Genomic DNA, 11,135 nt, shown 5'->3' on the forward strand with positions numbered 1-11,135 from the left:
CCTCATGGAAGCAAACAAGTTGCGCAGGGCTGATTTGGAACACGGTTTCAGCATCATGATGTAGTTTTCTCCATCTCATAATTTTATCTGCATCCCATAATGTTTCATGCCTCTTTTCAAAAGCCCCAAAGATCTGTGCATCTGCCATAGCTGTGAGACGCCTGATCCTACACAGCTCTGCACTATAGTGATGGGTGTTGTGAGCACAACGTGCCTGATCTTGCAGCATTTGCAGAGCCGCCAGAGGAGCCAGGTGGCAGAACAAGACAATTCCTTGGAGGCTGCCTTGCTGTGGGACATAAAAAGAAACAATTCATGGTTGTTGTTGGCATTTACAGAGCAGCTGCAGATGGTGGTGCACTGGTTCTGGGCCTGAGAAACAAGCACTGACTGGTGGGATTGCATCGTAATGCAGGTATGGATGATGGGCATTGGCTGCAGAACTTTCACTTGCGCAAGGCCACATTCCTGGAAGTGTTTGCGGCGCTCACCCCATCCATATGGCACAATGACACCAAAATGAGAGCTAAACTGACAGTGGAGAAATGAGTGGTGATTGCTGTGTAGAAGCTTGCAACGCCAGATTGCTACTGATCAGTCGGGAATCAATTTGGAGTTGGGAAATCCACCGTGGGTGTTGTTGTGATGCAAGTGTGCAAAACCATTAATCGGGTCCTGCCATGAAGGACTGTGACTCTGGGCAATGTGCAGGACATAACAGATTTGTGCAGGCCCATTTCCAGCAATGGGGTTCCCAAACTGAGGTAGGGTGATAGATGGCACACATACCCCTATTTTGGCACCAGACTACCTTGCCACAGAGTAAATCAACAGAAAGGGTTACTTTTCTATGGTATTGCAAGTTGTGGTATATTACTGGGGACTTGTTACCAACATCAATGCAGGGTGGTCAGGGAAGGTGCATGACTATACATCTTTAAGAACACAGGCCTGTTCAGAAAGCTGCAAGCAGCGACTTTCTTTCCAGACCAGAGGATCATTATTGGGGATGTTGAAATGCCATTAGTGATCCTGAGAGACCCAGTCTATCCCTTACTCCCATGATTCATGAAGCTGTACACCGGCCACCCCGATAGCAGCAAAGAGCACTTCAACTAGAGGCTGAGCCAGTGCAGAATGACAGTTGAATGTGTCTTTGGCTGTTTGAAAGACCGCTGGCACTGTCTACTCTTGAGATTAGACCTCAGTGAAAAAAATATCCCTATGGTTATAGCTGCCTGGTGGGTGCTTCATAATACTGTGAAGCAAAGGGAGAAAAGTTTCTGCTGGGGTGGAGGGAAGAGGTGGAACAGCTGTCTGCTGATTTTGAGCAGCCAGATACCAGGACTATAAGAAGGGTTCAATGGGGAGCTATTCCCCTCAGGGAGGCATCGAAAAACTGTTTTAATAGTGAGCCACAGTAATGTGTGTTGCTGTACTGTGCTCTGCCTGGCCCAGGGCCGGCTCCAGGCACCAGCCTACCAAGCTTGTGCTTGGGGCGGCACCTGGAGGGGAGCGGCGCGGCGCTCCGGCTCCGGCTACTGGGGAGAGCGGAGTCGCAGTGGGCTCGCTGCACTCCTCCCGGCGCTCTGGCCACCGGGGAGAGCGGAGCCCCGGCCGGGCTCTCCGCCCTCCTCCCGGCGCTCTGGCCGCCGGGGAAAGCGGAGCCCCGGCCAGGCTCTCTGCCCTCCTCCCGGCGCTCTGGATGCCGGGGAGAGCAGAGCCCCGGCCGGGCTCTCCGCCCTCCTCCCGGGGCTCCGGCCGCCAGCGGAGCCGCGGCGGGCTCGCCGCCCTTCCCCCGGCGCTCCGGCCGGTCAGGGAGAGCGGCCCACGGCCGGGCTCGGCGCCCTCCCCTGCCGTGCTCGCGGGGGGCGGTGGGAGGCGGGAGGCTTTTTTGCCTTGGGCGGCAAAAAAGCCAGAGCCGGCCCTGGCCTGGCCTTGTTTTTTTGCACTCAGGTATGAACCTTATAATGAATGCTGTGTGTATAGTAATATAACATTGAATATGTACCTATTGCTATTATCTCTGAATGATGTGAGACCCAGCCAGCATATGTTGTAAACTAATAAAGATGATTTCAGTTTCCATATCTAGCCTTTTTTTCCAAACCTATGCAAACAAACATATTAATAACTGAATACAAGGGAAAGAACCTTTGAAAGGGAAAGAACAGTCATTTTAATTTCACAAATACATACACCGTGTCTCTCACAGGTCAGTGTATGTGCAGCTGTGATCGTCTCTTACTGTCCTCCGGGGTGGAGTGGTAGGGTTAGAACAGCAGCCCTGGACACCACATGGAATGTATGGGGGGGTGTAGGGAGATCATGGAATGCAGTTCTCTATGGACCGCAGAGGGAGTTGAGCATGGTCTGTTGACCCTGAAGGTAACAAGAGTCTCCAGCACGTCTGTTTGCCTCTTGAGAAGCGCTAGCATGTCCTGCTGCCTGTTTCTCTCCTTGTCCTGTGCTTTTCCCCTCTCCACTCTATCCTTGTCCATTCTGTCGACAATGGTGATCCTCCAAGCCCTGTGCTTGGTATCTGAAGTATCAGAGGCTTGCAGGATCTTTTGGAACATGTCATCCTGCCTTCTCTTCCTTCTCCTCCTTATCTGGCTGAGCCACTTTGCTGGATTGTGTGGATGGAGAGACCCTCAAGGCCACATTTCCAGCTGCCAAAGATACACTGCACAGTGGTACTATTGTGAGTGTATTCACAAGATAAATGGAAACAGTATACTGAACTCACTCCCCTTGATCCACACAAGTTGCAAGCACTACATTCTCACTTCTCCTTGGAATTCCTAGCGCACGGCAGCAGTCTCAGCCATGAGGAATATGGCCCGGAGTAGGGGAGGAGTGGAGAAGTTGTGACAATAAGTTGGGTGGGTGGGTGGGTGGGGCAGTGTTCCACAGGCATGAGTATATATATGCGGATAGGGCCATTGAACTGAATACTGGCACCATTTTCTACAGGCAGTGGGTGGTGATTTTAGCTGTAATCTCACTCCTGAGGGTAACGGACGCTGAAAGGGAACAGCTCCTGCACACATCTGGCTGCAGACCGGGTCCATATGCTGCTAGCTTCTGTGCTGCGATAGTGCCTGCAGAAGTAATTGCTCAGTGGCGTGGGAAAGTGTCCTACCGCAGTGGAAGAAATAAGACAAGCCACCCCATCCCCACCTCTGAAACCTTCAGCAGAAGATTGCAGATGACCTTCAGGAAACTTTCCTTGAGATCTCTATGGAGGATTCACAGGATATCCCAGTGCACATAAACAAACTGTTCCCCTCTGCTGCCTAATTGTACATGGGAATGAGAAGCATCTACTGCTCTTGATTATTTCACTACCTCTTCCTGATTAAAAAGGTTAAATGATAAATAAAGAGTAAATGAACAGATGTGTCCCTGCAATATCAAAGCAAACTGCACACTTACCAGAAGTTCCTTCCCCTGCATCAGGCTCGCCTACACTGGACTGTAGCGACTGGCTCAGCTGCTCTGGAGTCAAGAACAGATCCTGGCTCGCTGTGCCATTGGATCCCCCGGTCACCTGTCCTGGAACTCCTCCTCCTCTTCCTCATCCAAAACCTCCTCCTCACTGTTCACTTTGGGAACCTGTGACTCCAGCTACCCTGACATATCCGCAGGACTTTTTGCAGTGGTTGTGGAGTCTCTGCAGAGGATGGCATGCACCTTGTTATAAAAGTGGCAAGTCTACGACTCCGCACCAGAGAGCCTCCCTTGTCTTCTGGTACGCCTGCCGCAGCTCCTTGACTTTCATGCAGCACTGTTGCATGTCCCTCTTTTAGCCCTTCTCCCTCATGCCTGAGTGATCTGCTTGTAGATATCTAAGTTTCTACAGTTAGATCGGAGCTGAGCCTGCATAGCTTCTTCTTCCCACAGACCCAGGAGATCCATCACCTCCTGTGTGCTCTAGGCAGGAGCGCGTCTGCAGCGTGGAGCTGGCATAGTCAGCTGGGCATTTGCTAGGTGAACTCCACGTGGCACAAACAGGAAATGGAATTTCAAAAATTCGCAGGGTTTTAAAAGGGGAAGGGCATATACCTGTGTAGCTGGCTGCTGGGGCAGTGGAGTTCAAAACGGTGACCAGAGCAGTCACAGTGGGGCATTGTGGAACACCTGCTGGAGGCCACTACATTTGACATAAGTAATGTAGTCTCTACACTGACACTGCATTACCCTAACTATGTCAACCTAAGCGCTACGCCTCTTGCAGAGTTGGAGTTATTAAGTCAGCGTAGATGGCGAGTTACATCGGCGGTAGCAATATTTTGGCATAGACGCTTAGGCCTGGTCCACACTAACCCCCCACTTCGGACTAAGGTACGCAAATTCAGCTACGTTAATAACGTAGCTGAATTCGAAGTACCTTAGTCCGAACTTACCGCGGGTCCAGACGCGGCAGGCAGGCTCCCCCGTCGATGCCGCGTACTCCTCTCGCTGAGCTGGAGTACCGGCGTCGACGGCGAGCACTTCCGGGATCGATCCCAGAAGATCGATCGCTTACATCCGGACCAGGAAGTAAGTATAGACGTACCCTTATGGAGTTAAGTCAGTGTAAGCTGCCTTGCATCAACCTAACTCTGTAGTGTAGACCAGGCCTAAGAAAAGCTATTTGTAATGAAACATTTTTACAAAGCATTTTACCATTCATGGTGACAAGTGATGTGGTGACCTTGAGAATATATAAGGTGTTATGCTGAGCAAAATAGTGATGTATTCCTTTAAGTAAGCAATCTGTTTTGTAATCTTTTTGCCAGATTTTCTAGAGATAGACTTGGTAAGAATCATATATAAATAGGAAAAGTCTTTATTGGCACTTTTACTGTATGCTGCTATTAAAGCAGAAGCTATGAGGGTAGGCACTCTTACCTCCTGCTAGCTAATCATAAACTCTAATTCCCAACTGCCACAAAAACTTTTTGTTCCAATATTTTCTCTCATAATCAACAAATAAGCCAAACTAGACCCTCTTCCACTCTGAAATACATTGCAGTTTCACATATAATGGTATTAAAATGTAGCTCTCTCAGCAAGGACAGCAAACTATGTTGAAGATAGCATTCAAAGCAGATTTCCAGTTCCAACCTTTAGGGAAACTACTGAAATAGCTTCTCCACATACATTTCTATCAGCTTTTTCTGCAGGCAGTGTTTTATGCAATGTTGTGGCCCCAGGATATTAGAGAGACAAGGTGGGAGAGGTAATATATTTTATTGGACCAACTTCTGTTGGTGAAAGGGACAAGCTTTCGAGCTTACACAGAGTTCTTCTTCAGGTCTGGGAAGTATATTCAGAGTCAGTGTCCTAGATAAATACAGGATGGAACAGATTGTTTAGCATAAGTAGTTAACTCATATTTTAAGGGGCCATTCAATATGAAAAGTGGCTTGTTAATACCCCTCCAATCATAGGAGAGAAAGGAAAGGAGGGTGGGGGAAAGGCGGCTTGGGTGGTGGCGGTGAGGTTATTAATGGATTATAGATTGTTGAATAAGCCATAAATGCAGTGTCTCTATTCAGTTCATGATTTTTAGTGTCTAGCAAATTTATGAATGTAAGCTTCCAGGCTCGTCTTTTGAAGGTGTTGTGCAGGTTTTCTTTGAGGGTGAGGCCTGAGAGGCCAGATATAGAGTGATCACTCTGTGAAAAATGTTCACCCACAGGTGTTGGGATATTTTTGTCTTTTATCATTTTCCTGTGTGAGTTCATTCAAGAGCATAGTGATTGTTTGGTTTCACTCACATAGTTGTTACTGGGACATTTAGTGCACTGGATGAGGTCGCCACATATTGTGATAGGCATGTGTAGGACCCAGGAATCTTCACAGGTGTGTTGTGTGGGGTGTTGATCATCATAGCAGTGGATATATGTCTACAGGTTTTGCACCTGTTCTTCTGGTAGGTTCTAGGTTTATAGTTGGTGTGTCCTGGTCTGTGGGGAGCTTGCTTCTGATGATGAGCTTGGGGAGGTGGGGGGAGGGTCATTTGAAGACCAGAAGAAAGGGTTCAGGAAAGATTTCTTTCAGGATGTGGTCCCCACTGAGCATGGGTTGTAGCTGTTTAAGGATATCCCAATATAGGTTCCAGAGTGGGGTAGTAGGTGACAACTATGGGGGGTGGTTGGAGGGGATTTCTATATTGAAGCAAGTTCTCTTAGGGTATTTGGGTTACTTTGTAGCTTTTTCACCTTAGCTCTTGTACTGGAGTCCTCTTGACATGTTAAAATTTCTGTCCAAGAGAGTATTTTTAATAGTCTAAAATGGCTTTTTTGAACACAGGATGGGCCCCAGATTTAATCCTCCACCATTATGGTAACAAATTCAGAGAAGGCTTGCTCTTCCTTAACAAGATTCCAAAATACAGAGAAGAAAAAGGAGGGGGGAAGTGGAGGAACTGCTTATACAAAGGCTGCTTATACAAGAGGTGGAAATTTGAAATTGGCACTCAGCTGATAAAATACTTTAACCAACTCATGCATATCTTAGTTTTAAGAGTCTTTAGAGTGAAAGAAAGAAAGAAAGAAAGAAAGAAAGAAAGAAAGAAAGAAAGGAACTGGAGCGAGCAATTCTTTTGGTACAGATAGAATTTAAAAGCTCCCTCTCCTCTTCCCCATCATTGCTTTGCTGATCCCGATAATTGACTGGGCAGTATGCAGTAGAGATGGAATAAATGCCTCACAGGAAAAAGGAAAAATCAACACTGAGTATAAAGTGCATTGTTAAAGCCAGTGATCAACTGAGCTAAAGAAGCTTGCATGCCTATTGAACAGAATCAAGGCTCCTGCATTCATTGTAAAGCTTTATTCTCTGAACTTTTACTCTTTAAGTCATCTGCTTTATCCACATTTTATCATGTGATCTGAAGAACACTGTAGCCAAATTTATAGTTAATCTTCCATTTGGTGCTAAAATTACAGCAGTCATTTAACTTTCCATAGATTTGATGTATATATTGTACTTTTGTGAAATGCTAAGTGTAGAAGGGCTTAATTAAACAAAATGTAGAGTATCACGAATATTTCTATAGATTTTAAAAGCTGTGTTTTTTTTAAGCAAATATTTTTCTCTCACTTAGACTAATCTGAATGTTCTGAAAGTATTTCAATAATAATGACAGTATAATTTGAGTACTGATTTGAATTTTAAATATATTATCACTATTTCTGCTATGCTTGGTGGATAATTTTATGTTATCTGTCTTTGTTTTAAAGTAACTAAGCAAAAACAACTTACTATTTTAAAAGATTGTTATAATTTTAAACAATAAATTCAAATGTGATTTTTCCTAAGTTATTTACCTTATATCACTCCTTTGCAAAGTAAGATGGAATTGATTTCTATACAGGTTTTGGTCTAAACTCAAAGCTGACATTTCATGGACAACATCTGCACCAATGATAGGAAGGGCAAAAAGTTGTATAGCAGCTGAAGAGGTGTGTCATGTGCGAAGAGACGTGTAAGAGGATGTACACTGGAAGTGGTGCAAGAGTTTGGTGGAGAGGCTGAAAAGGGCATATCTTCAGGGAAAAGGATCAGGGTTTGGATATGGCCAGGTAGAATACATTCAGAGCTGCTACAAGAAAATAAAGTACAAAGGATAGTCTAACTTAGGCCTTGTCTACACAGTTTGTTCATAGATTTAAATAAATCAGTTTAGGTACATTAGTACACAAACTGTGTGTATACCAGCCCTTAAAATCAACTCTGTCTGCTTTAAGGGAGAGTGAGAAGCTGCAAATAATTAATTTGCGAAAGCAGTCACATTCAGCCACTCAGCTGTAACAAAACCTTACTCACATTTTTCACAGGTAAATGAGTAAGTGATGCTGGTTGGGCCAAGGAGAATCTTAAAATAAATAAGGACTAGACCTGTTCTGAGCAGGTTTATAGGTACAGTGCTGGCACCCACCTGGAGTCTTCCTTGTCTACACTAGCATTCCTTCTGTTGCTAACATTTGGAGTTGCACTGATCCTAACACTGGTGGAATTCTTTTTCAGAAATTAGGCTAATATAAACACAGCCTCTCTGTCTTTCTGTGCCTCTTTGTCTTCCTGCTTTACTCCCTCTTGTTTTTCTTCTTTCTCAGTTGGTCCTTCAGTCTGTCTTTCTGGGTGTCTCCGTACCTCTGTTTTTTCCTCTATTTCTCTCTCTTTCTGAGTCTTTCACATATACACAGTGAAAGCAAGAGAGAAGGTGGGGGATGGGAGCAGAAAAATGGAAGAGGGGAAAGAAAGCAAAAGGAGATAATCTGTGGGGAAGAGGCAATACTGAATTTGGGGTATGGAATGACTGAACAGGGAAAGTGAGTCATTGAGTGATAGGAAGGAGCAGGAATGAGAGAGTGAAGAGGTTGTTGAAATGAAGAAAGAGAGAGAGTAAGCGAGAGAGAGAGAACAAGAGGGTGAAAGACGTTTGAGCTCTGGCAGTCATTCATTCCCGTCACAGAAAAAAAAGTAGAAGGTTTTCTGAAGGTGTTGACTTTCAGTCATATCAAACCAGGGCTGAAGCTGAACCAGTGACCTAGAGGTGAAAAACCTGTAAGCCAGTACCAATCTCTCATCTCAGCTAGTCTCTGCTTAACCTTATTTTCTGAGATAAATTTCTCAAAGGATTTGGTCTTTCTTTGGTTGAAGTGTAAAATCAATTGGTTGTAACAGACCACAGACAATTTGCTGTCCATGCTATACCAATAATAATAATATGACAAAAATGATTACTGAAATAATTTACTCCATTTTTTTCTGGAGCTATAAGAAGTGTGGGTCTGACTCAAAAATACACAAAAAGGCCAGAAAATTTGCATTTAAAGTTAAAAATGTGGACTGAAACATCAGTCTTAATTTATGCCATTTTAAAAATGGAATAAAGTAGTCTTGATATAAGATCCAAAAGGTTTTTGCAATTGTATTTTTTAATCTTTACGCTAGTATTTTAAAAATGAAACACTTTACACCAGAGTTACAATATATTTTTTGTTACTCATTAAACGTGAATATTGTAAACACTTATTACTCTGCCACTCCTTTTGTTTTAAAGTTAATGGCTAATCTGCAATAATGTATAACCGGCCATATGACATAAATCTTTCTTATCAGATCTTTCATACCAGAGCATCACAAAATGCTTTCTATATTTAGCAAAATAATTATACAATTAAATAATAGATAATAACATTTACAGAATTAATTAATATAGTTGTATACCATATATAGAGAGACTATGAATGGCTGCAATGTACAGTGATTTGAGTGAGAGCTTTAAAAAACAATTATCTGCCTTTTTAATTTGATTTATTTTCATTTGAGAATCACTAATTTGAACATTTGTTGAGTAATATGGTACATAGTTTACTTTGGATGACACACATATGGATATATTTCTTGGATGAGATGTACATTCATATGTGTGTGTAAGTGATATATGTGTGTGTATATGCACATACACACGTGATGTAAGTTTCTCATTTTTAAAATAGTCATACATATATGTGTATATAGTATTATTTTTGAAATTAAAAACTTACATGATATATTTTCATATGTAAATATACATACATACACATACTCATGCATATATTCATACACTTATGAATGCATATCTCATCCAAATGATAAGTACTCATCCTCTGAAAATTAGTTCTTTTATTTGGACACCCAAAATCAATAATTGCTTTTGAAAACTATAGCTGTATACAGGCTTGGCAGAAATCAATTTTGATGTTTTTATAATTTTGACAGATAATATCTGTTTAATTTAAGCATCTTTTTATTTTTACCAATTTAAATTTTCACAGTTGCAGGAAATTATGGGCAGGGTCAGACAAAAATTATTTAATGACTGTAGATGTTGAGATTCAAATAGTTTATAATCATTTAAACATAAATTGTCAACATTGCATGTCAAAATTTACAGAGTAAATATCCTTAAATCAAACTCTAATAAGTTCTCAAACACCATTTTACTTACTTTGCCTATCTTTAAATTTTGATTATTATTGATGGAAATATTTTTTCATTGGTTTGTGTGTGTACAGTGAAATCTGTGTTTACCAATATTTACAGATAAAATTCTTATCCTTCCAAGCTAGAGAGAGACAGACAGGGACAGAAACTAGAGTTTAGGTTTGTAGTATAAAACTAAACCATTGTGGTTTGAAAACATAACCAAAAGTATTCTAAGTGCTTATTTTTGAAACAGAAGTAGTAATTATGTTAGAGAAAGAATAGGGGAAAATGCAATGATGTAGGTAAATCACTTTATTGGACTAACTAAGAATCAAAGTTAAAAAGGCAAGATTTTGTGACTCTATTGAGCCAGAAAGAGAGAAGCAAGGGTTGGCTGGAAGGATGTTGGTTTAGAATTTATAATTAATATTAGCAATAAAGAGATGTCAAAAGAATAAAATAAAGCCAGATGCTACTATGAATTGGAATTTCCTAAATATCTCTGTCTGGATCACAATGACTAGAAGCTATATCTATCAAAATAAAAAACAAAGAGTGGAGCTAAAATAAATGATAAGTAATGCATACACTAGAAAATAAACTAATTTGATTAGCTAGCAGGACAGTTTCTACATAGACAATTCGTAGCTTACTAGAAAACTAATATGTCTTTTGGAGTCCATTTTGTTTTACATTGAAATTACCATTGTTCATAGCTGGTATTAAAATTCCATCTTAAAACCAAAATGGTCACTTCAGAAACTGAGTCGTCTGTCTCATACTGGTCTATTTCTGTTCTCTGTGGAAATGCCTTTTGTTTTTTCAGCTTCTGTCCAGTTTCACTAATAATTATTGTTCATTATTTTGTACTACAATAGCACATAGATACCCCTATTAGGATCAGGGTCCATTACACTGGGAAGTGTATAAACATACAGAAAGCCCTGAAGAGTGAGTCACAATCTAGCAAACAGCAGTGTGAGCAAGAAGCAGCTGGGCCTGGGCGGAAGTCAGTGAGGCCTCTCACAGGTACAGCAGTCTTACCATATGCTATCACTTCAAGGATCAGGACCTAGATATAACATATTTATTACATTGTAAACTAGTATCTTAAAGCACTTTGCAACCTTTACATAGACAGGAATCAGTTCATCCACCACTGAAAT

The sequence above is a fragment of the Chrysemys picta genome, chromosome 11 (assembly GCF_011386835.1).
Source record: "Chrysemys picta bellii isolate R12L10 chromosome 11, ASM1138683v2, whole genome shotgun sequence".
NCBI lineage: Eukaryota > Metazoa > Chordata > Testudines > Emydidae > Chrysemys > Chrysemys picta.